Source organism: Aedes albopictus, chromosome 2 (assembly GCF_035046485.1).
Source record: "Aedes albopictus strain Foshan chromosome 2, AalbF5, whole genome shotgun sequence".
Taxonomy (NCBI): domain Eukaryota; kingdom Metazoa; phylum Arthropoda; class Insecta; order Diptera; family Culicidae; genus Aedes; species Aedes albopictus.
In genome coordinates, this window is record NC_085137.1 from 179,018,492 (window position 1) to 179,045,628 (window position 27,137).

General features: G+C 39.6%; 1 protein-coding gene and 1 long non-coding RNA gene across 10 annotated transcripts in view; both read left to right on the plus strand.

Annotated features, from left to right (window-relative positions):
• The window catches only part of LOC109397513 (dual 3',5'-cyclic-AMP and -GMP phosphodiesterase 11), a 460,696-nt gene that overhangs the window by 174,351 nt on the left and 259,208 nt on the right, over positions 1-27,137 (plus strand). For 2 of the 9 annotated variants that reach the window (XM_062850788.1, XM_062850787.1), the window contains exon 1: positions 1,003-1,634. The exons of 4 other annotated variants lie outside the window; for them this stretch is intronic. The gene's annotated coding sequence lies outside the window, so the exon portion shown is untranslated. Of the gene's footprint in view, positions 1-1,002; positions 1,635-27,137 lie in introns of those variants that run through there. 3 more of the 9 variants (XM_062850789.1, XM_062850790.1, XM_062850792.1) reach the window with 2 other exon arrangements.
• Positions 1,545-27,137, plus strand: part of LOC134287811 (uncharacterized) — a 37,164-nt gene continuing 11,571 nt past the window's right edge. The window contains exons 1-2 of the long non-coding RNA XR_009997562.1: positions 1,545-1,665; positions 18,166-18,356. This is a non-coding gene — a long non-coding RNA (uncharacterized LOC134287811). The remainder of the gene's footprint in view (positions 1,666-18,165; positions 18,357-27,137) is intronic.

Genomic DNA, 27,137 nt, shown 5'->3' on the forward strand with positions numbered 1-27,137 from the left:
GGCAAAGGAAATGGCTGAAATTTTGAACACAAACCTCTCAATCTACAATTGTTGCATGGGCAAAAATCGAAGCACTATTAACAATGTTATAGTCGAAACATATATTGGATTGAACATAATTTTATCCCCTCAGGCAGCACTTAGTCAGCACCCTTTATTGTTTCGATTGCACTGTGGAAAGTACTATACCAATAATCATCAAATTTTGCAGACATAATATACACATAATCTACCACCTTCTGAGAAAATTTCATGAAAATTGACAAAGAAATTCAAAAGTTATGAATATGCAAACATCGCACATGAAAAACACGAAAAATTTTCACTAACACTCACCTCTATCAACATCAGTAGCTTCCAAACCAAATGACCAAAGTTGATGAAATTTTGCAAGAAAGTGACTCTATAAGTATCATAACTGCTTACGAAATTTCATAATTATCATCACAGAACTTTGAACTGTATCGTAAAAGAACCAACTATTAAGGGAATGAAAATGGGTCGTGATTGTACAAAATGCATAAACCAACGTCTGTTTGGTTTTCATCTACAGTTAAATGTAATGCATCGATTTTTATGAAATTTGGCACAAATAATAAACAAACACCAAAGAGTTCCCAGTCAATTATTTGACCAATTATACGTATTCATTACAGAGCTACAGCCGTACTTCTGTGTCCCGATTATTGCGGATACAGGCTTTATTCGTTCTTTCTAACTGAAATAGCATTATGTATTAACAACATGCAGTTCTGTTTACTGACATTGATTTGCTTTTTGTTGAGTTTCCGAAATGTGTCCCGTATTTAAACGGGACAAACCTGGTCAGCCTATGTTATTATAATGAAGATTGTCTATTTTTTGGGCTCTCAAAAGAAAAAAAAAACTTCATTCGCTACTGAAAACGTAAGAAGACTTTTATCAACAAAACTTCAAACTGATCCGTCGATATCGTCATGAAGCCACCGGTTTTTTTTTATCCCTCACTTGTAGGTGGCCGGCCAATCTGCTTGTGTCTTCACGCTCTCCCGGTCGGTAGTGTACCATATTTCGCTGCGATGGCGAGTCTGCTGATGGTTCTCACAAATGCTCGAACCAAACCGGCAGCAACGTGCGGCAAGTTTAGGTCGGTATCCATCTGCCGGCCCATCGTCGTCGTTCGCGCGAGTTCAGTCTGATTCATTCGGTGCTCGGGAGCGGTAGCAGTTTAAGGTCCCCAAACGTCGTCCAATGTGAAAGGGTACTTTACTTCTATCTGGTTGCGAATTCGGTCGGTTGGTCGGTCCCGGCTCGTGGCTCTGCGGTGTCTGTGCGATTTTAACTCATCCTCCCGGTGGTATCCGTCGGCGGCCGGCGGCCGGCGGCGTCTCGATTCGGTTGTCTGCGGCGGGATTCCGTGCGCCGTTTTCGGGGGGGATGGGATGCTCGGTGTTTGCAGCAATTTCTGTCCATTGTTATTGGTGGACGGGATGTGTTTGAAAAAGACAGTGCCCGGTCGTTGAACAACAGCTGATGGAAGCGAGTTGCCCTGAACTCGCCATAGATTGTGTGTGAGTTTCGTCTTTTTGTGATGGAATTGTGAGTGTTTATTTTGTGCACTTCGTCGTTACTCCGGATGCGCCGTTTCGTCGAATGTGAGTTTGGGGGAAAGAGGTTCAATTCATGGTTAGTCGCTTGTGCAGATGATGATGATGCGAGTTGTGTTGGCTGCTGGCAGTGGTAAAACAATCAAAAATTAGCCGGGAGCTGTCGGCAACAACAACGCCTCGGTCTCGGTTGGATGCTGCTGCGGTGGTGGCTGGCAAAATCAGAACCAGAGTAGCACGTTCCGCACGTTGTCGGTTCAGCTCAACCGCGCCGCTCTACGCTATGCCACTCTACGCGCTGCTCTAGTGAGGGTGAAATTAAGTGATGTATTCTTTCTTCGTGCCGTTGGCTGTTGAGATGAAGAATATATAGGTACGCGATAGTCGTCTGGCGGTGAATTTGTGATAAAATTAAATGATATCCCGCGCACACATTCTTACCGCGCTGGCCGACTACCGAACCACGAACGAACAACAGCAGCTCTGTTCAAATGCGAGAAAATTTATGTTCGTTTTGTAGCCGGTGATCCTCTCTAGGAGATACGAGAAAATTAAAGATCCCTTGTTCGGAGGCCAAATGAGATGACGAATGGCACGGCAGAGTGGCCCAAGCTTGCGTGGGAAAAGTGAAAAATCTGAAAGTCCAAGCGAGTCTCTACTACGAGATTCCGTAAAACTGGTGACGAAGCTCCCCCTTGAGGGCATCCACAAACATTCAATTTTCTAATCGCTGCCTGACTCAATTGCTAAAAGAGATGCCGGTTTTTGTGTGTGGCTTCCAATATGGCAGCGAAAGGCACGTTGTCAAAAGTACCCTCGATATCCAAGAAAACACCCATGCAGGATTGCTTTTGAGTGCATTCCTTCTCGATATCATGTTTGTGTAAAAGAGTCACAGTGGTATGTATGGTAGTTTACATGAAGTGGTATGTTATCCAAATGAACATCACGGATGTGATGATCGGCAATGCGTTCTAAGCATTTCAGGAGCACAGAGTTCATATCGGTAGGCCTGGAACTCTTTACGACGCACGATCCACATTCGGAATAAACTTTAAAGTCCCATCCCGCCAAGATTTAGGAATGTACCCTGTAGCAAAACTGCAAACAAGTAGTTTTTTTTTTCAAAACATGTTTTAAATAACCAAATTTCTTTTGAATCTGCTCCAGAAAATGTTGTATTGGTTTACTGATTGAAGATCTCAACAGGTTGACCGCGCAGGCCCGGATTTAAGGGGGGGCAAAGGGGGCAAGTGCCCCGGGCCCCCCGATGAAGGGGCCCCCCCAAGAATCCGAAATACAATTTATATTTTTCAACGAAACCATATGAAATTCACGTGAATGAGCGTTCATATTTTATACAAAGTCCCCATAGCCACAGCTGTTAAGGTGTGGATATTCAGCATGACCATACTAAGGGTGACGCGTTCAATTCCCGGTCGTTCCAAGAACTTTTCGTAAAGGAAAATCCTTGACTTCCTTAGGAAAAGAGTGTCTTCGTGTCTGCCACACGGTATGCACATACGAAATGGTCATTGACAAAGGGAACTCTTTGTTAATAACAGTTCCACAGTTACTATGGAAGTGCTCATGAAACACTAAGGTAAGAAGCAGTGTCCCAGTGAGGACGTCACACTAAAAAAAGAACTTATAATAGGGTTCCTAAAGGTATCTAAACTATTTTTGGCCATTTATCTGGATTTTCTCTTAAGAATAATTCGAAATCAAAAGTTTCATAATTTTTGGTGCAGTATTTGAAAATATGCGATTTTCTCTAAAAACCCTCGAGTGGAAACACTTTTCCGTGACTTCAAGTTGCTACAAAAAGTGTCTCTAAGCAGAGTGCAAGAAAGATTAAGCTTTTAAGTAATTGTACATCAATATAAATTTCAATAGTTTCACAAATTTATTTATTATTTCACAATGGTTATACAATTATACATACGTTTGTTGATTATGATTATATTTTGAAAACAAATGCCTTATACTTATTTGCATCAGTTCGCTGCTATCATGAAAAAGAGAAGATGGTGAATTCTGGAGATATTTGGGAGTTAAGGCTAGTTTTGAAAACCGAGTGTCCTGGAAACTGTAACTTTCCATATCTTTATGTTTGGTTTTACTGAAGATATTAAGATTTATTGCTACAGTTGCTTTCAAGAGACTAATCTTTAAATAATCTGAATTTTGAAATACTCGTAGATCCCGTGCAATCTTAAATAAAGTTGCTGCATGTTTTAGTAGATTTTTAACTGAACGCTAAGTTCTTAAGCTTGTATAAATGTTTTCAATTCGGATGAAAGTTTAAAATATATGTACTATCTGAACGAGATGTCATTTACGCTAGCATTTTGACATTTGAGTCAAATATCAAAATAAATGTTCGAATAATTTTCTATTTGTCGGAATTTTGGAGAAGTTCAGAAATCAGAAGCTTTCAATATTAGGTCTAAAATAATACATAAGATTAAGAAAGAAAAAAAACGTAATTGTATGGTTAATTTTTTTTTCGAAATTTTGATTCTGGGGGCCCACTTTTTAGGGTTTGCCCCGGGCCCCCCGAGGCCTAAATCCGGCACTGTGACCGCGGATTCCTGAAACGCAAAATTACTTGGGTTCCTTCTCGAAATCCTTCAGGGATTCCGTTTGATAATAGTCCACATTTTTTTTTCTGCTGAACCTCCACAAATTCTCTCTGTGAATCTTCAGGAGACCCTCTTAGAAATTTGCCAGAAGTTCTTTCTGAGAATTATACAGATATTTCTTCTGAAAATCCTCCAGCAGTTCCATGTGAGAATCGTTCGGAAGTTCTTCTTGAAAATACGAATTCTTTATAGGAGTTTCTTGTGGGAACTTCTACAGGAGTTCTTTTTGAGATCAGAAAAAAAAATGGCCAGGTGGTTTATATACAGCCCCCTTGCTGATATATTTTTTTTTATTTACGCTCTCGTTTGTATATCTTATATCATCCTAAGTGATTTCTCATGTGATTAATCCATCTAGCAGTGATGGCACCTTTCTCGTGCCTTAGAAAACCCATTTCAACAAAACTCAAGTGGCATGTTGATGAATATGTATCGCATTTTTAAATCCAATTCATGGCACCAGAAATAATGTCGTTTATCTGGCTTGAAGTTTGAGCCTTAAAAAAAAGCTGCAGTCTGGAGTTTTGATCCGCTCTCTTGGAAATTCTGGTCGCCTTCATTAAACAGCCGCCTATTGGATATTGGAACGCCCACGGGAACGCCATTTTGGTTATTCTGGTTGCTATTTATGAACTTTTCGGAGGTACTCCCTTTACCAAATATACCCATATTAAATAATTTATTAGCCTAAAAGGGACTGTTCATAAACCACGTTGACCAAAAATTGATCATCTCAGACCCCCCTCCCCCCTCGTTGACTTTTGTCCACACAAAAAAATTAAAATTTGTATGAAGCGTAGACTTTAGCTAGACCCCCCCCCCCCCTCCAAAAAGTCTACGTGGTTTATGAACGGCCCCAAACACCATTGAACAGCCGTCATATTGAATTCTAGAAAGCCATCTTAGATTTCAGTTCGCCATCTTGGATATTCTGACCGCATTTTTTTACTCCAGACGTCTTCCCCATACTAAATATACCTCATATTACATGATTTTAGAGCCTAAAACTCTATAAAATAGCCGTCATATTGAATTTGGAGTCGCTATCTTGAATATTAGGCTGCCGTTTTGAATTTTTGGCTGAAATCGTGGAACTACTGGTCTCCAGTGTTGGTTTCCGCAGAAAAATCGCCAACCATACTAAAGGTTACAAAAATAGCCGCAGTTTGATGTGTCGCATGATGTGGCTTGGTTTAGTTTTATATACGGCCAGTTCTACCGGTGAAATGGTCATTGGCCATAACTGCTGAACGCTTTGACCGATCGGGACCTTTTTCAATAGCAAACAATGCAATAACATTGTAATTCGATTCATGTTAAAATCCGAAAAATCGGCCTATGGCAAGTGCCTTAAAAGTGTGTGAACTCTTTTTGCGCACAGACATACAAACATACACACATACCGTCGAACTGAGTTGATTTGTCTATGTGACTTGCCCTCAGAGCCTTCTATCGAAAATTCTTGTTTTGAGTGAACATATAACCATACAGTATATTTTGGTGTACGAGAAAGGCGAAAAGGTACCTTTTTGTGCCATTTTTCGAAATGTTGTGCTTCTGGAACAGAATAAACATCTTTTCATACTAGGGAATTTGTATTTAGTTTTCCTGAATAAAATAAAATATTGTTTTCCCAATCACTCTGCATTCTCGCAAACATAGGGTTGTAATTCATGGAAATATTTCAACTTCTGTTCCCAAATACGTAATGAAAAGTGTTCCACTTAAATAAAATAAACCGTCTACGAATTTTGTGGCCTCATATATAAATAAAAAATAAGTTACCTTGAGTTCTTCAATTCTGTGTGGCCTCAGACGTGCAAAATTTTTTCTTTAGTTCCTTAGATGAAGGAGATATCTTTAGTTTCTCATAGATTTCTTCAGAAGTTCATCAAACAATTCTCCATGTATTTCATCAGAAAGAAAGGAACCTTCTATTTATCTAGAGTTTCATTCAGGAGTTCTTCCTAAGTTTTCTTTATAGACTCTACTGAAGATTTCTCCAACAATTGCTTCCAGTTTTCGTTCAGAAATTACTGCTGGGATTGCTCATGAAATTTATTTGAGGTGATATTTTTATTTCCAGGGACTTCTTCAGCATTTGAGTGTAGAATTAGTTTGAGTTAAAATACACAGACGTAAAATTATCCGAAATTTGGGAATTGTTTCAGGAATTTCAGTAAGGGATTTCTTCAAAAGATTTTCCAATCTCAGATGGGGTTTTTCAGAAATTCTTCTAAAAATGTCTCTTCAAATCCTACAGGGATTGCTTCAGAAATTCCTCCCTAGGTTTCTCCACGAATTATTTGAGAAATTTCCTCAGCAACTATAGAAAAAAATTAAACAAAATTTTTTCAGCAGCTCTTCTGGTTCCACCAGAAATATCTTCTGGGATGGTTTTAGAGATGCCTACATAAATTGCTTAGATAGTCTTATCGTGATGTATCGGAAGTTCTTCTTCCTTCAAGGAACCCGTGAAGGAATTTCTAAGAAATCTCTTGAGGATTATGAAAAGAAATCCCTGAAAACCTACTGATGATATCTTTATAAACTTTTTGCCCATAAAAATATCAACAATTTCTTCCACAATTTTTGATTTTTTTAGGAATTTCTGGACAAAAATTGCTCAAGCCATTTTCTTTTAAGCAATTCCTTGATGAATGCCTACTTAATATACCTCTTTTATGATCAGAAAAAAATCATGACAGAATTATGGGAGAACTCTGCTGGTAATTTCAAGGAAAAAATGCTTGAGAAACTTCTGGAGGGATTCCTGAAAAAATCCATTGAGGATTTTCTGAAGATATCTCTTTAAAAAACCTGCAGAAATCGCAAACAAAGGTACTGGTGGAAATCTTGCCGAAAACAATATGCAAATTCATGCAATGGTAGGCAAAGAAAGCCCCTCAACTGTGGAAGTGCTCAAAGAACACTAAGTTGTAGAGAGTCCTGCCTCTCTGGGAAATTAGAGACATACAGAAGAAGATGACGAAGTAGAAGAAGAAGAAGAAGAAGAAAAAAAAAGAAGAAGAAGAAGAAGAAGAAGAAGAAGAAGAAGAAGAAGAAGGAACTCGTTCTGGGTTTAACTCAACAGATCCTCTAGAAATTTCTCTATGATTTCCATCGATTTAATTTTGAAAAGTTCCAACGTTAATTCCTCCAATTTTTTTTCTGAAAATCCTTCAGGAGTTCCTACTGACCCCTAGAAGTTTTTCCAGGGATAATAAGGAAAAGTTTGCCTAGGATTTCATCCGAAGTTCCAACAGATGTTTCTCTTCGAATTTTTTCATCGTTTCATCCCTAGAATTATTTCTAGAGTTCTGACTGGGTTCCCCCCATAATCGTTTTTGGAATTCCTCCATCATTTCCTACTAAAATTTTTCCAAAGAAATCTTCTGTTAATGCTCCAGCAATTCATTCTTGGAACCTTCCTTGGGTTCCTTTTCGAAATCCTTCAGGGATTGCGTCTGATAATACTCCACAAATTTCTTCTGCTAATCCTCTAGATATTCCTTCCTGGGAATTTCCCAGGACTTCTTTCGGGGAAAATTACAAATATTTTTTCCAAAAATCCTCCAGTAATTTCATGTGAGAATCATTCGGAAGATCTTTTCCAGAAATTTGCAAGAATGCTCTCTAGGAATCCTTTATATGCGTTTCTGATGGTTCTTTTTGAGATAAGAAAAAAAGGCCACGTGTTCCTAATATCTTATATCATCTTGCTCATGTGATTTTTAGTACGAATTAATTAATGGCCTCATAAATATCAGAAAAATTACCCGTGTCATTTTTCGAAATGTTGTGCTTCTTAAGCCTACCTTACCTTTTCAGACCAGGGAATTTTTATTCAGCTCTCTTGAATAAAATAAAATCACAGTCTAAGAGCATTGAAACGGCTAGTTTGGCATAGCCCGACGTTTCGGTCCCGTGTATTGGACCTTTTTCAAGGGATAAGCAGTCAATCGTCTCTCGTTATGCGGTTTTTGAATGCAGTTTGAGAGTTGGACCTTCTTGTAATGCCATGTAACATCAAACACAGAAAATTTTCTTGTAATTTTTGGAACAACTTGCACTGCACACTACAGTAACAGCTCGCTTAAGAAGTTTCTTCCTTGATTTCTCCAAGAATTATTTAAGGACAAGGTATTTGGAGTACATTGCTCAAAATTTCGAGAGCACCGTTTTTTACAACCATTGAACTGATTTGGATGAAAATGCATCACGCTGTTGACAACCACTGACCAATTAGCGTGATGCATTTTCAGCCAAATCCGTTCAACGGTTCTAAAAAACGGTGCTCTAGAAATTTTGAGCTATGTACTCCAAATACCTTGTCCTTAAGAAGGAAAGCAATTCCAAAAGGTTTTTTTTTTCAGCAATTGCTATTGAGGTTCCAACAGAAATATCTTTTGGGATATATTTAGAAAATCCTTCATAAATTTTAAAGATAGGCCTCTGGGGATTTTTCGGAAGGAATTGCACAAACATCACTGAAGAATTCTTCAATGTATCCCTGAAGGAATTTCTTATAATTCTCAGGATAACTATTTAAAGAAACGTCTTGAAACTTAGTAATATGTTTGGAAGATCCTGGAAAAAAATCTTGATTTTTTTTTTTCAGGAGTTCGTACGCATTTCTGAAGCAACTTTTCTTGAGTAATTCCTGGATAATATCTAGGAGAATACATGAAGAACCACCTTGAGGCATCCCATTTATTCTCAGCAAAAAAAAACATGAGAGACTTATGGAGGAACTTTGCAAGAAATTCCAAGGAAAAAATGCTTGAGAAATTTGTGGAGGGATTCTTGAAAAAAATCCGTAAAGAAATTTCTGAAGAAATCTCTAAAAACGAGCTCTGCAGAAAGGTACTGGTAGAAGTCTTGAAATTTCTGAGAGATCTCTGGAAAATTTTCTGGAGATGCTTGGAAGTACTCCTGGAGATACCTCTAAAGAAACTCCCGGAAAAATTCTTATACAATTTATGAAGGCATTTGTACACAAAAACCTCCCTCCAGGTAGTTGGAAGATATTTCTGAAGGCAATCCTGCAGAAACTGTCAAAAATACTGAAAAAAATTTTTACCACTGAAGAAACAAAAAAAACATGTTTTTTTTTATTAAACTCTGACTCTGACATAGTACCTGGAAGAACTGGAGAATCCTCTGCAGGTTTTCATAGCAAAGTTTCTTGAAATATTTCTTAAATATGCTATCGAAAACATTCTTGAATAGTTTCTGTAGGAATCGTTGAGAGAATCTTTGGAAAAAAATCTTGAAAAATGGAAGGTTTGTATCAATCCAAAGCATTGCCTGAAAGAAAACCTACAGGAACTTTAGAGAACTTTAGAGGAAAAATCAGTCGAGAATTTTCTAGAAGAAATCCCGAATTAATTCTCGAAAAAAGACGTTTCTGGAAAAAAAATCTCCCGATTTTTTAAATTTCTCCTGGTGCTGTATCTTTTGAAGAAACGTGAAAAATGCTAACAATATTTCAAGCATAATCTTATGTAGCAATTCTTGAGATTTCTCTCTACCTTAAGAAATTCCAGAAGGAATTTCGCAAGAAATTTCTCTGAAGACCTGTGAACCACTTTCAAGATGAATGTTTGGAGATTTTTTTTGGAAAACTCCTGAAGAAGGGACAATGACAATTTCTTGGAGAATTCCTGAAAGAATCACTGGCAGAATTCCTTAGTAGCATTTCTGAAAAAAATCTCTAAATTTTTAAAACTTCTCCTGGAATTGCATCTATTGAAGAAACGTTTGGAGAAATTAATATACTTATGTAGCAATCTTTGATGAAATATTCTATAGAATCCCTTAAGGAATTCCAGGAAGAATTTCGGAAAAAATCTGAGGGAATCCGTGAACCAGAACCTAAAGAGTGACATGGAAAATTTCTTGGAGAATTCTTGAAAGAATCTCTGGCGGAATCCCTGGAGAAATTTTCAAAGAAATGCATAGACAGGAATCCCTAAAGGAATTCTTGCTAAAATTATTCTAAGAAATTCTGCAAGAAACTTCTTCTGTAAATATGCCAGAAAAAAATAATTAACTCCTAAACGAATTCCCAAATGAATTCAGGGCGGTGTCCCTGAAGGTAATCCTGGAGAGTTTTCTAGGAATTTCAAGTAGGATTCTTGCAAAATTCATAAAAGGAATTCTAGCAAGAATAACTGTTCTGCGATAATAATCATTTCCTTGGGGCGTACCAGTATAAGGGGGCGCTGTAATGTGGAATCCTTGAGTAACCAGATCTGATTTTATGATGACAGCGCACTGCCTTAACCTGCCCGGGAGGAGTCTCTGGAGAAGTCCCTAAACTAAAGGGATTTAGGAAAATTCCCCGAAGGAATCCTGGAAAAGTTCATGTTGAAGTCCCGGGTGGAATCTCTGTAGGAATCTAGGGAGGTTGCCAGTAGGCTCCCTGTAAAAACACTAACGAGATGATTCTCTGGAGGAATCTAGATAGGAACACAGCTAGAGAAAGCCTTCGACTTCGATAATAGTTTACCGAAATTTCAACCGATGAGCGTTAGGTAAACATTTTTACCGAAAAAAAAAGAGTTGGAAAATGTTACCGAACTTCTGCGAAATGTTATTATTTATCTGTCAAACTTAATGAAACTCAATGATAATTTTATATTTTTTACTGATTTTTATGGGTTAAAAATATTAACCGAACGATCATCAGTTGGAAATGTGGTAAACCATTACCGAAGTCGGTGATCCCTGAAGGACTTCCGGGAGGGATCTGCGTAGAACACATGAACCCTTTACAGGCATGTACCAGTTTTCTGGTTTATATAACCCGAGAGAGAGATGGAATTGTGAAAATAGCAGTGTTCATGCTGTGAGTTCGGAGTCAGTATGGCTTTCTATTCCGCTAAATCGTTACCTGTTCTGTGGCTTAGTTGGTTAAAGCGCCGATCTAGTGAATACGGAGTCGTGGGTTCAAATCCCACCAGATCACGATTTTTTTCACAATTTCATCTCTCAATTAGCCAATTAGCACAATTAATCAACATTCTGTGTCTTCTAATTTTCATTTTTTTGCCGTATATCTCTGAAGAATTCCCGAGAAGAATCTCTGTAGAAGTCCAGGTAAGAATCCTGGAAGAAACTTCAGACGAAACCCTGCAAGAGTTCAGGGAGGACTCTCTACAATTTTAGGAATCCCAGCAGGATTCCCGAAGGAATACAGGCAGGAATCTCTGTAGGAGCTCGGTGATTAATCCCTTTAGCAAGTTCGGTACCAATCCCCGGAAGAACATATACATCTGTAAAAATCCCGGGATTAACCCCTGTGGAAATTCAGGAAGTAATCTCTGGATTAAATTTGAGAGATTTCTTGAATAATTCCCGGGAAGAACTTTTGTGGAATTCTGGAAAGAACCCCTGGAGCAATTTTCGAAACATTCTTTTGTTGAATCCCGAGTGAGTTACGGGATGATTGTCGTTTGGAGTTTGTAGAAAGGTTCCTGGAGGCAATTCTTGAAGAAATCTTTGGAGAAATGACACGAAAAGTTTATGTGGAAGTCTTTGAGAAATTTCTGGAGATATTTCAAGGGAAACTCGTTAAGGCGCTCAAGAAGTTATTTGTCAAAAAAAATCTGCAGCTAATCTTGAAAAATTCCCTGCCTGAGAGTATCCCTGTAGCAATTACAGAGAAAAGTGAGACATGTGAGCTAAGAAATCTCCAATTTGGCAAATTTCGAGCCACTCTATCAACACGATCGTATTGTGAGAAGTACAAACTAAAACAAATTTTGTTAACACTGGTAGTGGTGGTTGAATTATTGTCGCCACGGTCGCCGCCAGCTACAGACTACGAAATGCGACAGTCCGTCCAACCCAGTAGTGGTGGTGATTGTTGTTGATTCACGTATGATTAGCGCCTTCACGGTTCGAATGGACAAGACTAGACTAACGCGAACGGCGTGGTATGGCCCGGCTGGATGTGTGTCGTTCGTTGCGAGCATTATCTAACAGCAGAGCTGAGTTGTAGAAGAGATTATTCCGACTGAGGAGTCTTATCGTTTGTTTTGATGATCAGCGTGTCTGGCTGGCTGGACAGGATGGGTTCAGATAATAGGCGAGAAGCCCCCCTAAATGTCGATTTGAAAGTAGGATTTCGGTGGAGATAGCCGGTCGGTGGTTATCACTGATGCATGTTTTTGTTTTAGGGGGTTTCTTGTTGTTCTCTGTGTGTTAAGCGATCAGCTGCTTGGCAGCAAAGTAACGCCATGCTGAAGGTGACTTGATTTGAACCGGTACGATCTAGGAAGTGTTCAGAAATGAAAACTTTCCATGACTGTTCTGAGCAGCACATGATATGTGCAGATGAAATATGCTAACATAACGAAAGAAAGCTGCTAATTGGTTCCTCTGGGTTAGTATTTAGAGAACTCTTCAGTAAGTAAAATAAAACTTGTTCAAGATACACTAACCTGGTCTGGGAAAATCTCCAGAAATATCTCCAGAAATTTCTCAGAGATTTTCACATAAACTTTTCGTGTCATTTCTCCAAAGATTTCTTCAAGAATTGTCTCCAGAATCCCATCTATGAACTCCAAACGAAAATCATCCCGAAACTCACTCGTGATTCAACAAGAGAATGTTTCCAAAATTGCTCCAGGGGCTCTTTCCAGAATTCCACAAAAAATCTTCCCGGGAATTATTCAAGATTTCTCTCAAAATAATCCTGTGATTTTTACAGAGATCCTCTAGATGTTCTTCTGGGGATTGATACCGAACTTGCTAAAGGGATTAATCACCGAACTCCTACAGAGATTCCTGCCTGTATTTCTTCAGGGATCCTGCTGGGATTCCAAAAATATCCTGTTGAAAGTCCTCCCTGGACTCTTGCAGGGTTTCGTCTGAAGTTTCCTCCAGGATTCTTACCTAGACTTCTACAGAGATTCTTCCCGGGAATTCTTCAGAGATACACGGCAAACAAAGGAAAATTAGAAGACACAGAATGTTGATTAATTGGCTAAATTGAGAGATGAAATTGTGAAAAAAAAATCGCGATCTGGTGGGATTTGAACCCATGACTCTGTATTCACTAGATCGGCGCTTTAACCAACTAAGCCACAGAGCAGATAACGATTCTGCGGAATGGAAAGCCATACTGACTCCGAACTCACAGCATGAACACTGCAATTTTCACAATTCCATCTCTCTCTCTCTCACTCGGGTTAGATAAACCAGAAAACTGGTACATGCCTGTAAAGGGCAACATAGACATGTGTTCTACACAGATCCCTCCCGGAAGTCCTTTAGGCATCACCGACTTCAGTAATGGTTTACCAAATTTCCAACTGATGATCGTTCGGTTAATATTTTTAACCCATAAAAATCAGTAAAAAATATAAAATTATCATTGAGTTTTATTAAGTTTGACAGATAAACAATAACATTCCGCAGAAGTTCGGTGACATTTGCCAACTTTACTCTTGTTTCACTACCACGACACTGAACCTTTTATAAATAGTGTGGGTTATTAACCTGCGCTGTCGTGAGGCTTTGCGTGCTGCTTGGGTAAGATCTCCAGCTTCTTACGGCATCCCTCATTAGCTAATTGTGCCGGTTTACCATACTGGGCAAGGGTTAGTACCAATCTAGTTCCAATCCCTGTTCACTGTTGCGCGCTAAAAGTCGATGTCAATCCGTTCGTGATCTATCTCTGTTGATTTCTTGAACATTTTGTAGAGATTCGCGAAGAATAGGTGTTGGCCTTAGGTTCAACGTTGTGGGGCTGCCACCTTAGGCATAACTTCCGGTGTAGGAGCTGTCGTATTCGAAATTTACTATTATAATTATCAAAAACAAAATTCAAATTCTACGTTGACCGTTCTTCGTAACACTCGTCATATAACTGAAGGGAAATTTATTTCGATCCGTACCGCTTCTTTTTCTTCCCTTGAGTTCATTTCAGTATCTGTCATCAATACACACTCAACGTAAAGTACGTAAAGGTGATTCGATTTTACTCAATTCTATTCGGCTCGTATTCACTACATTCGCCTTCTTCTCTACTCTTGTGACGATAAAATAAAAAAAAAACAGAAATCATCATCATCATCATCATCATCATCATCATCATCATCATCATCATCATCATCATCATCATCATCATCATCATCATCATCATCATCATCATCATCATCATCATCATCATCATCATCATCATCATCATCATCATCATCATCATCATCATCATCATCATCATCATCATCATCATCATCATCATCATCATCATCATCATCATCATCATCATCATCATCATCATCATCATCATCATCATCATCATCATCATCATCATCATCATCATCATCATCATCATCATCATCATCATCATCATCATCATCATCATCATCATCATCATCATCATCATCATCATCATCATCATCATCATCATCATCATCATCATCATCATCATCATCATCATCATCATCATCATCATCATCATCATCATCATCATCATCATCATCATCATCATCATCATCATCATCATCATCATCATCATCATCATCATCATCATCATCATCATCATCATCATCATCATCATCATCATCATCATCATCATCATCATCATCATCATCATCATCATCATCATCATCATCATCATCATCATCATCATCATCATCATCATCATCATCATCATCATCATCATCATCATCATCATCATCATCATCATCATCATCATCATCATCATCATCATCATCATCATCATCATCATCATCATCATCATCATCATCATCATCATCATCATCATCATCATCATCATCATCATCATCATCATCATCATCATCATCATCATCATCATCATCATCATCATCATCATCATCATCATCATCATCATCATCATCATCATCATCATCATCATCATCATCATCATCATCATCATCATCATCATCATCATCATCATCATCATCATCATCATCATCATCATCATCATCATCATCATCATCATCATCATCATCATCATCATCATCATCATCATCATCATCATCATCATCATCATCATCATCATCATCATCATCATCATCATCATCATCATCATCATCATCATCATCATCATCATCATCATCATCATCATCATCATCATCATCATCATCATCATCATCATCATCATCATCATCATCATCATCATCATCATCATCATCATCATCATCATCATCATCATCATCATCATCATCATCATCATCATCATCATCATCATCATCATCATCATCATCATCATCATCATCATCATCATCATCATCATCATCATCATCATCATCATCATCATCATCATCATCATCATCATCATCATCATCATCATCATCATCATCATCATCATCATCATCATCATCATCATCATCATCATCATCATCATCATCATCATCATCATCATCATCATCATCATCATCATCATCATCATCATCATCATCATCATCATCATCATCATCATCATCATCATCATCATCATCATCATCATCATCATCATCATCATCATCATCATCATCATCATCATCATCATCATCATCATCATCATCATCATCATCATCATCATCATCATCATCATCATCATCATCATCATCATCATCATCATCATCATCATCATCATCATCATCATCATCATCTCACTCTCTCATTCGGAGGAAGTTCTCGCACTTCCACATTTGGCGTTTCTGCTGGAGAAACTCTCTCCCCCAGCAGATCCGGTGGGAAATCTCACTCTCCCATCCGGAGGAAGTTCTCGCACTTCCTTCTTTGGTATTTCTGCTGGAGAAACTCTCTCCCCCAGCAGATCCGGTGGGAAATCTCACTCTCCCATCCGGAAGAAGTTCTCGCACTTCCTTATTTGGTATTTCTGCTGGAGAAACTCTCTCCCCCAGCAGATCCGGTGAGAAATCTCACTCTCCCATCCGGAGGAAGTTCTCGCACTTCCTTCTTTGGTATTTCTGCTGGAGAAACTCTCTCCCCCAGCAGATCCGGTGGGAAATCTCACTCTCCCATCCGGAGGAAGTTCTCGCACTTCCACATTCGGCGTTTCTGCTGGAGAAACTCTCTCCCCCAGCAGATCCGGTGGGAAATCTCACTCTCCCATCCGGAGGAAGTTCTCGCACTTCCTTCTTTGGTATTTCTGCTGGAGAAACTCTCTCCCCCAGCAGATCCGGTGGGAAATCTCACTCTCCCATCCGGAGGAAGTTCTCGCACTTCCACATTCGGCGTTTCTGCTGGAGAAACTCTCTCCCCCAGCAGATCCGGTGGGAAATCTCACTCTCCCATCCGGAGGAAGTTCTCGCACTTCCTTATTTGGTATTTCTGCTGGAGAAACTCTCTCCCCCAGCAGATCCGGTGGGAAATCTCACTCTCCCATCCGGAGGAAGTTCTCGCACTTCCACATTCGGCGTTTCTGCTGGAGAAGCTCTCTCCCCCAGCAGATCCGGTGGGAAATCTCACTCTCCCATCCGGAGGAAGTTCTCGCACTTCCTTATTTGGTATTTCTGCTGGAGAAACTCTCTCCCCCAGCAGATCCGGTGGGAAATCTCACTCAATCACTTTTCACTACCGACTGCACCATGTCGTATTCGAAATTTACTATTATAATTATCAAAAACAAAATTCAAATTCTACGTCGACCGTTCTTCGTAACACTCGTCATATAACTGAAGGGAAATTTATTTCGTTCCGTACCGCTTCTTTTTCTTCCCTTGAGTTCATTTCAGTATCTGTCATCAATACACACTCAACGTAAAGTACGTAAAGGTGATTCGATTTTACTCAATTCTATTCGGCTCGTATTCACTACAGGAGCATTTCATACTCAGCCGCTGGATGCCAAAACAGAGGCTGTGTAAGCCGCACCTCCTTGGTGGACAGAGGCTCGGAACGATGAAGTCAGAAGGCCAAAAGCGCCCAAGCTGCAATTTATCGATTGACCAGTGGAAGCATAAAGTAGAAACTTGTGAACTCACTATTCTGCAGATTAAGGTCTTGCATACCAGCACGTTTACTACTTAGGCTACATGAGCATTCATGAAAATGTTAAATATGTGTAAACATATACTCGCAAAGACCTACATTCTAAAATAGAGAACTTCCAAAGTGTTTTGTCAACTCTTTTGAACCTAATATAATCCAGATATTGTAGAAAGTTAAGTTGACAATAGACAAGGATCCTCGCCAATTTTTCGTAACCTTTTCGCTTACACGCAGAAAAACAAGGAAAAACTTTTCCTTCTTCCCAAAACTCATCAACCCTTCCCAAAACAAATTCTACCGCCAGACGATTTAAGCTCATTATATTTGCATCACTTTCCCGTCAACTTCGTTCATTGGGGACCGTCTTCATCGTGCGTGCGTGCGTTGCGTATAAGGTCGAGCTCTCTGACGTCAGCCCCACAACTCGCAGACTTTTTGCGATAGATTCGGACCTAATCTATAATCGGAAGCTCTTTTCCTCGTTCCTTCGAAAACAAAAAGAAAAAAAGTTACTGCTGCTGGTTGGTGCTAGGATATTGGAACTTCTCAGAATGCGGACAAGGCGACTTCAGTAAAAGGACGACGACGGCGACGACGGTGAAAGTAAACCACACAGCCGGAAGCAACTGTTGACTGGGATTAAGTCGCCGCCGTTTGTTTTTTTTTTGTTGTTTTTGAGCAGTCGTAAATGAGAGAGGGGTAGACATGTTGGTGACCAACGCAAATGGATTCGGAGGAAATGCGCCTCAGGGTGTTGTGGAGTGTGTAATATAGCAATCCATAAGTGAAGAAGATCATTGCAGAAGAAAGAGAAGAAGATTGTCGCCCCTGTTGAGGCATCATTTGAGAAGAAGAGGAATAAAGGGGTGACAGTTAGTGGGGTTGTGTCCGAGGACGATGAAACGTCGTCGTCGATGGTGATGGTTTGCGAGTGTTTAGTGTGTTTTCGTTGTTATCAGTTGTAGCAAGCAGTTATACCCACCCACCCTTGAAGCAGACGGATGAAGAGTTGAAGCAAAGTGTTTGACGTGGAAATGGCGTGAAAGAAGAAGGGAAGGCAAAAGTGTGGTCATGACGGATAGCGCCGATAGGAGATAGTATGGAAATGGGCGAGTGACGGAACGAAGTTATTCGACGGTTTGACTGGACGGTGGGAAAATTATGACATGGAATGGTCCAAATTTATGTTTTGAATTTGTTGAAACAAATGATGTTTCTATTTAGTTTTAATGCGTTACGTTATTGTTTCAATAATTGTTACTTATATTGGTAATCTTCATGAAAGTTCATAGACAGTTCCGTTGAAACTACAATACAGTTTTCTACAGAAATTTATTCAAAAGTTTGATATTTATATTTTTGGAATTACGTTGCTTAAGTAGAGAAGTAAGCACACACGGTAGCAACTATAGACTGTTTCAGAAATTATAGAAACACTTTGTTTATTAAATAAAATAAAATAGTTCTGATGATTTCTGCCAACTTTTTTCCAGAATATATACAGCATAATGTGCCCCATATTTTTGTATGTCCTTTCTATTGTCATGATCTCGAATTCTCCAACTACCCAGACAACCAGTAATCGTATAAGATGTTGCATATGATGATAAAGTGGAGGCCATATACGTACATGCCTCTATTTAGGCACATGTACAATGTACGCATATCGCCTCCACTTAAACATCTTATGCAACATCTTATACGATCACTGGTTGACTGGGTATTTACTTTATTCTCCAAATTTGCATTGGCACAAAGGTGTCTTTAATAATTGCAACATTAGTTATCACCAAATACCAAAAATTATCTAACTTTTTATCATATTTGCTCTCTCAACAAGTTGTCTAAAAAATGCCTCCATCAAAACCTGAGAAAAATAGATAGAGGCATTTCCACAACAATTTTTGTGAGGTCAAGTTTCTTATTTTTCAAGGCTTCCACACAGTTTCTTAGCCTTTCTGAACGGCTTCAATTTAAAATAATTTATTTTTTTCAGCTCATTGGAGCTTACAAATAGAAAGCCTGTCATACCATACATACGAATGCAGTAATCAGTAATTAAGACATTCGTTTTCTTAACGTTTGTTGCTACTGTTGTTGTTGAGAAATTGGAAACAGAAATTTTTGCATTGAGAAGGCCCGTAATGATGGTTCTCGATCAAATTTTCCAGTGAAAATTACTTTTACTTTTATTTTTAATTTTAAGTTTAGACATGTCCTAAGACATGCCTAAAACGTTTCAACAATATATTTACAAGTTCTTCCAAAAACTTCGGATTGAGAATTTTGAAATCTCTCTTCATTAGTCACCTGAAATCTCCTAAAACCTCTCAAAAAGTCTTAAAATGCCTCAGAAAACCCTCCGTAATAATACATGGGTCCTAGTGATAGTGAAGAATGTTATCAAAAGTTCAACAAGAGTTATTCGCAATTACGTTGCTTATTTCTCTACTTTCCACTCGCGGTAATAACTATATAAAGGTCTTCACTACCAGAACAGAACTACTGAAAAGTTCTTTTTTCGGCAATTTTGCTTACACACACTTCAACTGCCGAATCTTCTGAAGTTACTGCTGCTCCTAAATTTACTCAGTAACTCAAACGCGACCCAGGAAAATGTAGGTTCTTACTCGGGCGGCAGATCCGTTTAGAAGCAACCGCCGAAACTACATTTTCTCTTGCCCGTGCTGCTTGCCCATGAAGCACAATTAATTGGCCTAAAACCAACATTTCTTCATAACTTTTCGATATCTAGATCGATTTTCATACATTGTGAATAAAAATCACTTTTTTTAAAGGGTTTGAGCAATATTTCAGATTGCTTTCAGATACACTAAAATCTCTTTATACAGAGTTTCACTTTATGCATCTTCTGTTATGCATTGCATAACAGGAGGAAAATCACTGAAACCTCCATTTAGGAAGAGTCCATCTATTTAGATATGAGTAGTACTCAAGATAAGGGATAAGTTTGGTTTACAAAAAAGAAGCAGTGAAAGGAGTTAAAGCAAGCTTACCCGACCAGAAGCACGTAACATGATTCCTTGAATTCTAAACCCCTAAACCCCTCTAGATTTTTCTTGAAGTTTTCCCGAAAGCCTTTTAAAGCCACGATATCGTGCTGAAACGCATTGAAACACATCTGAAACGCATCGAATCGCCTTCCTGAAACCCTCTAAAGCTCAACTGAAATTATGTGAAACCTCTTTAAAATCCCGGGAACCCCCCTGAAACCACCTGAAACGCATTTAAACACACCTAAAATGAAGCTCAGCTGACCGCCTGAAAAACCTCTTTGAACTCTTCTGAAACCCCCTCTTTCAATTCCGGGAAGCCCACTAATGTCCCTCTGAACCCTCCTAAAACGCCATGAAATGTGCAGGATCATCTTGAAACGCCTCTTAAACCCCCTGAAGCTCACTTGAGAGACTTGAAGCCTTCCAAAACCACTCTGAAACACCCAGAAACGCCATAGAGTACCCTATTGACCAAAAATTTAGTTAAGTGGATACTTTATGAGCTAGTCAGTTTGCTAGAAGTTGCTCAATATCCTTTTAAAGTAGCTTCTGATGAAATTTTCTCAAAATGAATTATAAATCAAAAACATACTTTTCAGGTATACCATAGCCTCTGTAGTTCCCTTAAACATCTTTGAAACCTCTCTGCAACCTCCTGAAGCCTATCTAACTCTACTTTGGCATTAGGATCATTTTTGACCCAAACCGTACACTACGTCAGTGAACTGTTCCCAACGTGACGCAATTGGAAAAGTAAAGTCTCTGAATTCACTGAAGCGCTTTGAATCCATCCAAAAGCTTTCCTTTAAACCTCTGAAGTCCTTAAAAACCTCTCTGAAACTTCCTCAAGCCCATCTGAAATCTCCCTGAAAGTTTCTTGCAAGCCCTCCGAAACCCCGGCCAACAGTGCTTCTCAAACGGTGAACTGCGGCATTGTATGGTGTGTCGTGAATATTTTGCAGTTTTTTTTTAAATATTTCAATATGTGTTTTTGATGTTCAGAGAATTGGAAATGGGATTCTGAAATTATTTTTTGAATTCCTTCTGCTTCAGTTTATCTAATTTCATCAACAATTTTTATCTCATCATCTCTTCGGTGTATTGTCTGCCAACATCACTACAGTAGAACACTTCAGTGATATGAAAATGGTTCGTTACTATCTAAGTTTGCGACACTATATTTCGATCAAGGCCTAAACTAGTCACACTCTGAGAGCAATGTATTCCCTCGGAGATTCAAAATTTTTGTTAAACTGTGTAGAACATTTTTTATTCTGCTAGAACACTTCATTTATTGTAAATGTTTCAGTTTTTTTGTCAGAATTGTAATAGAATCATCTAGTTTTAAACATTTCTTCAAAAATGTTGTCAAATTTTTAGAGTTTCTAGACTATTGAATGTTTTGGAATATTCATGGTCTTTTTAAGAAATATTTATATAAATAACATTTTAGCTTACAGAATTTCCTTAAAAAATTGTTAAAGTATGGTGGTTTTTCAAGATTTTTCTGGAAAGGTTGTACTGAAACTGAAAGCTGAATGAGCACGATAAAAATGTGCTGTAGGAAAGTGATTTTGAAAATGTATGAAGGCAACACAATAGAAAATTTAGTTTGAGGACCACTGTCGTACGAGTTCACTTTAATATTTCCAAGCTATTCTCCCTCTTTCTAAGTTTTTTTTTATGGGTTTAAAGGAGGCGCAAGACAGCATCAAAAGAATTTTCAGGAGGATCAAATGCGGGAGTAGGTCTGCTGTGGTCTTAAGAATGGGAGCGGGGGTACAATGATACTATGAGAATTTCAGAGGTAGAGAGGTCAAAGGAAGTTTTAAGGAGGTTTAAATGACGGCAAAGTTGAATTGACGCTCAAATGAGAATGGCATAAACTGAAAAAGCACTTTTCTCCAGAATGACGAAAAAGTGAACAAAACCAGCGTATCCGATTGTCGTAAATGACTAAATAAACAATCGGACATTTTTATTTTCTTCGATTTGTGGATCATTTTGGGAAAAAGTGCTTTAGTTCTGGAACATTTGTCATTCTCAATTGAGCCTAAAAGGAAAGTCAAAAGTATTTAAAGTGCGATCCGAAGACCAAACCGGATGATTAGGGGGGTGAGGTTTTTCGGGATCATTGGTGTTGAAGTGCTCCGTGTGTTTTATGACAATTTCATTGGAGATTTGGAAAAAGCTTCATAAATTTTCAGGATGTTCTATGAGGTCTTAGAGATTGTTTTTAATGGGATATGAGTGCCCAGTAAACCAAAAAGTATTGAAACAAGCCGTTTTTCAGCATTGTGTGTATATTTCACCTGTTTATTGCTCTATTGTAGCATTTCAACAGCAAAACTGTCCTAAATTAGCACCTTAACTGCTACAGGAAATGTGACAGTTTTTGCCTCGCATTTCAAAGGCACGACCTTTTGGGCTTTCAAGCAAAAACAATATTGTCCGCACATTCGAATTTGCATAAATTACCTCTTTTCGAAGCGCAGAGTGTACAAAATAGAAAAGGGAAAGAGATAGAACAAAATTTTGTTTTCATTTTTAATGAGGTTTCATTTAATTGCCTGCTGTAAAGGCGCATTTAGACTTCGGGTTGCCAGGGTGTGTTTCACGATGGATTCGTGAAGAGTTTCATAAGAGATACAGATCGTTTCGAGGAGCTTTATATCCTCCATAAAATTCCTTTGCAATACATCTGAAAGACCCTTGAACCCCCTTGTAACCCACTGTAACGATATGCTTTTGTATTTCTAACTAGCTGTCCCGCCAAACGTCGTACTACCTGCTTACTATGTTTTTCTCTCGAAGGATGGCTTGCCAGTCTTGACAAAAATAAAAATACTGCTATTTTATCTTGTCCGACGTTTCGGTCCGTTTGGGACCTTCTTCTGGGACTCTAAAAGATTATTTATTAAACCAATTAGACAAAATTACAAAATTTCAAACTTTTTAATTTTTACCGAATTTCACAGATTTTTCGTCCAGTGTGGTTCTGTGGAACGTGTAAATGTCGGCTCAGAGTTTCTGTTTTAAAAATGCAAATTTGAAAAACTTAATATTTCCTCACTGCAAAACTCTCCGTGTACTTACTCCCTCGCCAAAACGGACGGTGTCGGTGTAAGCCTAACCGTGGAAAAGCTCTTGTTTAAGCTGAGCTGGAATCTGGTACCCGGCACTTGATCTAGCACCATTGCTTTTTGGCTCTTTTCTGATTCCTATTCTAGAGTGTGTGTGAGATCTTTAGTGTTTTGGTGTGAGTAAATAAAACGTTTCCCGATCGTGAGTGTGTATGTGTGTGTGTTTACAATCAATTTTTCATGTTTGTTTTGATCAAGCATTTCGTGTTCTTCGGTTTTGCTGAAAATTCTTCATCCAATGCAAAACCCCTGCATAAGCGATGTGAAGGTTGTCCGTGTCCGTCCGTTTGTTTATTGTGTTTGAAGTGTTGTTTATGTGGCAGCTCTCCAGGATCGGCAAATTTCTTCCTTTGTGTGTAGTGTCCAAAATCCTGGCTTCACCGAGCTTGAACGTATGATTCTTCAAGGCTGCGTGATTTACGAGCGCCGTTGTTTCCATTATTGCCTGGATAGCAGCATCTTCGGTTGTGTGACCATCATTCTGTAGTGTTTGTAGTTTTGTCATGTTCGATTTGTGTTTTGATAGTCGTGCCTTGAGCTTCTGAGTAGTCATACCGATATAGCAAGCATCGCAGTCGGCACAGTCCACCTGATAGATAACATTGTGACGGTCTTCTATTGGTGTACGATCTTTTACTGTTGGAAGTAGCGAGCCAATGTTTTTGTGCTGCTTGCTTGCTATATGTGCATTTGGGAATTCCCGACGCAATGTTTTTGTTATTGTTTGTGTTAGACCGTGTATGTTTGTGAGTGAGTAGTATGTTTTTGTTGGTTCTTCCTGATCATTTTCGTTGCTACTCACTTCCATAGCTGTTCCATTGGTCGGATTTCCACTTGCGCGATGTATTACTCGGTTGATGATGTTTGAAGGGTAGTCATTCAACCTCAGAAGCCCGAAAATTATCGTTTTTGCTTGTTTCAGGCTGATGTTTGTCGAGAACCGGAGCACCCGTTTTGCAAAATTGAAGGCGACGTTCATCTTCATGCTTATTGGATGTCCTGAGTGGTAGTTCAGGAACCTACCCGACGCAATTGCCTTCCTGTACCATTCCGTTTTTATTGTGCGGTTTTCTTGGCGTACCAGCAGCATATCGAGGAACGGTAGTCTGCTGTTTTCCTCCCTTTCGACGGTGAACTGAATGTGTTCGTTTTGTTGATTGAAGACGTTGAGAACATCTTCAACCTTTTCGAGTGGAAGTGCTAGAAACAGGTCATCAACGTATTTTTTCAGGAACGGAATCACGACCGTGTTGGCGGCAACGGCATTATCGAGAAGGTCTTCCATCACGTACTCAGCAATAATCGGCGAAAGTGGGTTTCCCATTGCGGTACCGAAGATTTGCTGGTAGTACGCTCCTTCGAACATGAAAAAGCTGGCATCTATACAGAATTCTGCTACTTCCCAGAACAGGTCGAGACAAATTGGCGTGTTTTTCTTGATCTCGTCCCAGTGTTTAAAGATGCTTTGCTTCATGAGGCTTTTGGGGATGGACGGGAAAAGTGCTACCACGTCAAACGAGACAAGGATGTATCCTTCCGGAAGTTCGATCGAATTGACGTAATCGCAGAAGGAGTAGGAATCCTTGATGTTGTACTTGCTGACGATAGAGTTCTGTAACACCTTCGCGACGAATTTGGAGAGTTCGTACGTCGGTGCGGTCATGCACGGTACAACAGGTCTCAGTGGTAGGCCCGGTTTGTGTGCCTTGGGCAAGCCATAGATTTTCGGACATACTGCTCGGTAAGTCTTCAGCCTCGATGCGTGATACGGGTCCACCAGTTTGAGATCCTGGAGTCGTTTCACGATGTTGTTGTTCCGGTTCTGGAACACGTTCGTCAGGTCTTTTGTTACCCGTCGGTACGTTTTACTATCCTCCAGAAGACTTTTCATCTTTGACGTGTAGTCCTCCCGCTCCATCACCACTGTCCTGTTGCCTTTGTCCGAATTCACCACGATGATTCCAGGGTGTGCTTTGAGAAAGTCCTTGGTGCGTTTTTCTGCGTTGTGGTAGAATTTCGCCTTCGGATCTCCGGTGTTTCCATTTTGCATCCTGTGCAGGTAGTTTTGGATTTGATTTGCTACGGCACATCGTGTATGTTCCTGTATTGCTGTGTCATTGCTGCTCTTAATGATGGACTCCACATCCGCTATGAAGTGGTACAGCGGAACCTCTGCCAGATTTTTGAATGGAAGCGCGAATTTTGGACCCAGGCTTAAAAGGTGTTCCACTTCAGCCGGTAATTCCACGGTTGTGGCATTCAAAAGTTTGAAATTTTGTAATTTTGTCTAATTGGTTTAATAAATAATCTTTTAGAGTCCCAGAAGAAGGTCCCAAACGGACCGAAACGTCGGACAAGATAAAATAGCAGTATTTTTATTTTTGTCAAGACTGGCAAGCCATCCTTCGAGAGTAAAATTCGACAGTCGAAAATAGTCAACTAGTAGAACCATGGCGGGGTTTTACAACCAGATTGACCAGGAATTTGGTACCACCGTTAAACAAGATTTCAAACACTACGCCGACATAAATCGCAAGCTGGGAAGTATGGAGACACGGAAAAACTTCCTTCTAAAATGTCGTCGGGAAGGATTGTTTCCAACACACATTCAAAACTCCTTCAAATGCGTTTCTGAGCTCCTGGAAGAGCGGAGTCCGTATCTCTCAAAACTGGAGAGAGATATCGCCAGATTCAAAAAGTCCGTTTTGAACACTGAGGTTCAACACACGTTCTTCAAGCTCACAACTTATCATCGACAAATCGGGGACCTGCGCACCAAAATTGAGCAAGCAGTACCGGGCGAGATCTCCAGAGCCTTTCTGGAGCGACAAATGACCTTTCGGAGTAAGGTTATAGCTCAAGCGCAGAAGAAAATAGAAGGAAAGTTTCTAGCACTGGTCAATGCCCCGAACCGGATTCGAGATGTTGAAGAACCGTCATTGAACGAGAAAGCCATTTTGAATGCCACAACCGTGGAATTACCGGCTGAAGTGGAACACCTTTTAAGCCTGGGTCCAAAATTCGCGCTTCCATTCAAAAATCTGGCAGAGGTTCCGCTGTACCACTTCATAGCGGATGTGGAGTCCATCATTAAGAGCAGCAATGACACAGCAATACAGGAACATACACGATGTGCCGTAGCAAATCAAATCCAAAACTACCTGCACAGGATGCAAAATGGAAACACCGGAGATCCGAAGGCGAAATTCTACCACAACGCAGAAAAACGCACCAAGGACTTTCTCAAAGCACACCCTGGAATCATCGTGGTGAATTCGGACAAAGGCAACAGGACAGTGGTGATGGAGCGGGAGGACTACACGTCAAAGATGAAAAGTCTTCTGGAGGATAGTAAAACGTACCGACGGGTAACAAAAGACCTGACGAACGTGTTCCAGAACCGGAACAACAACATCGTGAAACGACTCCAGGATCTCAAACTGGTGGACCCGTATCACGCATCGAGGCTGAAGACTTACCGAGCAGTATGTCCGAAAATCTATGGCTTGCCCAAGGCACACAAACCGGGCCTACCACTGAGACCTGTTGTACCGTGCATGACCGCACCGACGTACGAACTCTCCAAATTCGTCGCGAAGGTGTTACAGAACTCTATCGTCAGCAAGTACAACATCAAGGATTCCTACTCCTTCTGCGATTACGTCAATTCGATCGAACTTCCGGAAGGATACATCCTTGTCTCGTTTGACGTGGTAGCACTTTTCCCGTCCATCCCCAAAAGCCTCATGAAGCAAAGCATCTTTAAACACT